Source organism: Alnus glutinosa, chromosome 4, assembly GCF_958979055.1.
Source record: "Alnus glutinosa chromosome 4, dhAlnGlut1.1, whole genome shotgun sequence".
In the NCBI taxonomy this organism is placed as follows: domain Eukaryota; kingdom Viridiplantae; phylum Streptophyta; class Magnoliopsida; order Fagales; family Betulaceae; genus Alnus; species Alnus glutinosa.
Genome location: NC_084889.1, coordinates 7500842 through 7506778, shown reverse-complemented (window position 1 = coordinate 7506778; position 5937 = coordinate 7500842). Strand labels below are relative to the sequence as shown.

Below are 5937 nucleotides of genomic sequence, written 5' to 3'. Positions count from 1 at the left end.
ACCTATGAAGTATAGTAAAAAGAACCAAACAATATGCTATAATGAGTCTAATTAGATCGATGTTAAAATGTGGCAAGTTCAAGACCAACTTGGACAGGGACTTTTTAATTATAGTGAACAGAGTTATGTAGTACAGCGTATGTACTTCAACCTCTGTACTACAAAAATTTGAAACCCTATAAAAATAACGCTCTTGGAAGGTCTTAAATTACCAGTCGTCTGAACGTTTGCCAACATCTCTATAGTTTGTCCTGATTTTGTTCTACATGCATTAGATTCATTCCAAAGATCGATCTGATATCCCAGTGCTTGTAATCTATCTGATCTAAATCATCTTTTTTTTTAGTATTAGATTCATTCAGAAATTAAAGCAATTCTCTTTTGGAATTCAAAAACCACAAGTTTTTCCTCTTCTAGAAAGCCAGCGATCGACTTTAGTGGTGGTGATTCTCTTTCTAGTGGGAAGCTACTTAGGTCAACAACGTATGAAAGAACTGAATTGAGGTAACATTACGGTTGTTTGATTTATCTTAGTGGTAATCTTCATCTTTCCAACAGATGTGTTGTGTTGTCGATCTAGCTATCTCAAAATATATATTGAAAAAGGAATTTGTAGGTAACACTCCACTAAAGAGGATATGTGCGTGATATGTGCATGCGTGCTATCCAGCGCCAAAGCATGAGAATCATTTGTGAACCCACAGAAATTGATGCAAAAGCTTTTGTCATAATCATTTGTATGTCAACTGGAAATTGATGTGCCATTGGCACCAACCATTCAAAGGGCCAGCCACATTTTGTTAGGTTTGCCTGTCATTTCGGCATCAGGATCATTGTTTTCAATATATTAATTTTTATTTTGTGTTTTTGGTTTTTGGTCAAACGGCTATGTGATGGAACCACCCGGGGAATCTGCAAATATATACATGGTTAATTGGCTGACATTTTCATCTTGGATAAAATATATATCCACTACAAAAATACAAGCATTTTGACGCGTGTCTACAGTACCTGTTACTGTAGACACGCGTCCAATTTGACACGTGTCTTTGGAGACACGTGTCTAATTGTACAGCCGTCACAAATTGACACGTGTATTTAATACACGTGTCAAATTGGACACGTGTATTAAATACACGTGTCAAACTGTTATTTTTTTTCAAATATAATTTTTTTTTAATTAAATAGAATTTCAACAATTAGACACGCGTATTAAATACACGCGTCCAATTGGACACGTGTATTAAATACACGTGTCAAACTGTTATTTTTTTTCAAATATATATTTTTTTTTAATTAAATAGAATTTCAACAATTAGACACGCGTATTAAATACACGAGTCCAATTTGACACGTGTATTTAATACACGTGTCCAATTGGACACGTGTATTCAATACACGTGTCAAACTGTTATTTTTTCAAATATAATTTTTTTTTTATTAAATAGAATTTCAACAATTAGACACGCGTATTAAATACGCGTGTCAAACTGTTATTTTTTTTCAAATATAATTTTTTTTATTAAATAGAATTTTAACAATTGGGGACGTGTATTTAAATACACGTCCCGAATTGGGACAGTTGCGCGGGAGAAATGCTGGCTTATGTATGTTTGTATATATATATATAATTTTTAAAATTCAAATAATATAATAATATAATAATAGATTAAATATATATATATATATTGGAAATGGGTAGCAGGAAGCTACCCATTTCCGATCTAGATTCTCTCTCTCTCTCCCTCTCTCTCTCTCTCTCTCTCTCTCTCTCTCTCTCTCTCTCTGTCACAGCCGCACCGGCTAGCTTCCGGCCACCGCACATCAGCCCTTTCCGCCGGTGAGACGCCCTCTCTCCACCTCTCTCTGCTCGGTTCTCGGTCTCTCTCTCTCTCCCTCTCTCTCTCTCGCTCTCCGTCAAAGCCGCACCGGACAGCTTCCGGCCACCGCCCTTCCCGACGGTGAGACGCCCTCTCTCCACCTCTCTCTGCTCGGTTCTCGGTCTCTCTCTCTACCTTTCTCTCTCTATCTCTCTCTTCCTCTCTATCTTTTTCTCTCTCTCTCTCTCTCTTTCCCTCTTTCCCTCTCTGTGTATCCCTCTCTGTATCTCTATGTCTCTCTCTCTCTCTCTCTCTCTCGCTCTCTCCCTATCTCTCTCTGCCGCTCTCTGTATCTCTATGTCTCTCTCTCTACTCTCTCTACAGTCCGAAGCCCTCTCCGGCTCTCCGTCTGGCAAGGTCCTCCTTGCTCATTTGCTAAGACTCGAAATAAACAATAACAATAAATTTAAATAAACAATAACAGAATTAAATTGGAAAAAAAAATTCTAAATTGAAGTTTTTATTTAATTAAATTTTTTATTTATTAACCCAAATAAATTTAATTAAACAATAACAGAATTAAACTGAAAAAAAAAAATTCTAAATTGAAGTTTTTATTTAATTATTTAATTGGATTTTTAAATTAATTTAAAAATACAATTAAATAATTAAATAAAAAATTTATTTAAATGAAAATTTCAATTTGAATTTTTTTTTTTAAAAAAAATCGGTTTGGCACATGTATTTTCATACACGTGTCAAACGGTTTGACACGTGTATTAAAATACACATGTCAAACCATTTGACACGCGTATTTTAATACACGTGTCAAACCGTTTGACACGCGTATTTTAATACACGTGTCAAACTGTGCAGTTAATGACTTGCACATCTGACACGCGTCTCACGCGTGTCAAACTGCACGTGTCAAACTGTTTGACACGTGTACAAAACTGTACACGTGTCAAAATGCAGGTGGCAATTTGTAATTTCTTTTTGTAGTGATCACATATATGATATATAGTTTAATATAAATTTAATAAATTAAATTAAAAGAAAATTTTCGAATCTAATTATTTGGAATAAATCTTTATTCTTTCTTCTTTTGGAGTCTTATATTTATAGGTTTATTCAATTGGTAATGATAGACGTTAATATATAACAAATGGCAACTGTTTGCTGCAGACTTTAGATGAAAAGCTCGATGGATGTTATTTCAAGGATAATGGATAGGCATGGAAGCTAGGCTAGCTGGCTGTCACAAATCTTATACATATACATTAATGCATTGATGGAACACCGATTGAAAAAGGAGGGCTGTAACGAATATCAACGCGTTTTGCAAAACTTTCAAGTGATCCAAGACACGTAAATCACGTATATATTCCAATCTGTCGAGCTCGTATTGGATTCTGATTTAATAATGGATTTATCATAAATTAGATCTACCTTTTCGATCAATGCTTACAAAGACTGAAATTATTTGATCCCACATTTCAATCAATACAATATTGATCAGATCTTAAACAAATAACTGCTGTCCCCCAATATTATAGGTTCCCTTTGTTAATGTTTTCTTTTCTTTTCTTTTCCTTTTTTGATTTTTTTTGGGATTTACCTACCCGGCCTTACCAGAATCATGAATTAATCATCACTGTCTTCGATCGTTTATACAAGAACAGCCACATGAAATACCTATGCATGTCAAATGTTTTTAATTTCAGACCAATTGCATGTTGGTAAATTAAATGTTCATGTCAAAGGTTCACATTGTTGAATATGATGTTAGCCGACCCGCCTTTCATGCCACAACTTCCCCAATCCCCGATACCAAACACGACATCGAGGATGTATCTGAGGAGGGCATTTTATCCATTTTGAAGATATAGTCAAAAGGTGGGGGCAATCATGTACTGTTAAATATTCTTGCTGCTTCCCAAAGGGTAGCTTAGCTACCAAGTAATTCCCAACCAATAATTTCAGTGATAGCTAGACTATCTTCTTTTCATCTTGTTCACAATGAAAAATGTCCAGCTTCCAAACAACAAAATCTTCCATGTATATCCCAACCATTGAATTTCAGTGATAGACTATATCTTCTTGTCACTTTGCTACTCATGATGCCCTTAGATTAGGATTCTTAGAATTCTAGGTATTCCGCCGAGTAGAAAATTCTTTAAATTTCAATTATTAGTTTGAAATTTAAAGATTGAGATTTTGTGGTATCAATAATTATAATTAAAAAATATGGATAAATATGATAACCCCTTAGGTGATAAGTTTTGGGTTGTTAAAAGCTGTAACCTACCGCAAATAGCAGTAACAAAATCTCAACTATTGATTTCGAACTAATGATTGAGATTTGAAGAATTCTAAAAATCTTAATACCATATCCCAGACAACTCATTGTCTTAAAGTTTATTGACTAATAAAGCTGGAGCACAGCTTAAGATGGGGAGCGTGCACAAACTCATGAGGATTTATTGTCAGCAGAGACGCTGGATTTTAAGAAAAAGTGATTGTGACATCCTACATCGCTTAAGTGTAAAAAATGGGATGTGCTTATATAAAGCATGTTCTCTCTAAATAGTATAAAGCTTTTTGGGATAAACCCAAAACAAAACTGTGTGGGCTTGGTCCAAAGCGGATAAAATCATACCACTTGGAGACTTGGAGCAGGCTAGTGTTACATAACAGTTAGCTAGGCTGCTTATACTAAGGTAACGTGAAAATTGAGATTAGAAGTTGATCGATTTAAAGTAATTATGCACATGTTATATGATCACTTTTCAGTTCTTTAGTTAAGCTCGATCTTAATTTTCAGTGGCGGAGGGAAGAATTTTACTTGGGGGGAGACCGAGCATTGTTACGAAGTGGGAAAGGGAAGACATTTGGATGCAATTTGGAAGCTTAGGAGACAAGAGAAGGCATTGGAGAGAGAAGAGAGTTGAGAAAAGGATAGAGAAAAGTCACACATACGGTGGGTTGTAGAAAAAGAATTCTTTTGGGTTATAGAAACACTTTAGAGGTTAATATTTTTATTTTAATTAGATAAAACACAAATATTTCTTTATATATATATATATATATATATATATTATGAGAGAACCTTTTACTTTTTTAAAAAATGGCCAAACGCTCACGTTTGATAACCCGTTTTTAATTGCTTTTTGTATGAAATTCTTTTGAAAAAAACAAAAAACAAAGATAAGCTCAATTAGCCAGAAATCGTGAAATCGTGAAACATGTGTGGTTTGCTATTTGGGTGAACTTAACGAGTAATTATAGATATCATACCCATGTCCCTCTTGAGTCCATTTAAAAATAATGTGGCTTTTAAAATCAGCATTTAATTAATGATAGATTCCTACTGAATTTTGATCAAATAGTGATTTTAAAAGCAACATCAGAGGGACACAATAGGGATACGTGTATGATATCTAGAATTACTCGAACTTAATTGCCAATCACTTTTGACAAAAAAAAAAAAAAAAAAGCTTAATTTGGGAATCGTGAAACACGTGTGGTTTGCTGTTTGGCTAAATAGAACTGAGAGAAAAGATGTTGCTGGCCAGCTAAGTACGTTTTTTTGGGTAAAAAGTAAACAGTAGGCCTAAAACACATTAGCAAACCAGTCCATAATTATTATTTTTCTCAAATTGTGGAGAGGGTCAAGGAGGTTTTTTTTTTTTTTTTTTTTCAGTTGTTTAATTAAGACGATTAAATTAAACAGTTATTTATATTTTTGGAGGGAATCCATTTTAAAAAATAATAATAATAATTGGAAGGGCCAAATGGTATAGTTTTAGAAGATGACTAATTAAGGAAGTTTTTCAAATTTTTGGGGGAGATGGTCCATTGGTCCCCCCTAACCCTTCCCTTCCTCCGCCACTAAGCTAGCTAGCAATTATGTCTATATATTGGGAGATGACAAAGCACACTAGCTATATACCCATGTTTTTCTCGATCTCATGCACGCGTATTTAATTTAGAGCAAAAAAAAATTATTTTTTTCTTTTTCTGTAATACATGTTTGAAATTTGGACATGCATGCACATACTGAGTTAATGGGGTTGCTGGAAAAATCATCAACTTGTGCCTGCACACTAGCTACTTA

The 5937-nt window shown here is 34.3% G+C and overlaps 1 long non-coding RNA gene across 1 annotated transcript; it reads left to right on the top strand.

Moving 5' to 3' along the window:
- The first annotated feature begins 225 nt into the window (after positions 1-225).
- LOC133865242 (uncharacterized) lies at positions 226-866 on the top strand. Its single transcript, XR_009899677.1, has 2 exons — positions 226-504; positions 617-866. It is a non-coding gene; the product is annotated as an uncharacterized LOC133865242 (long non-coding RNA).
- Positions 867-5937: the final 5071 nt, after the last annotated feature.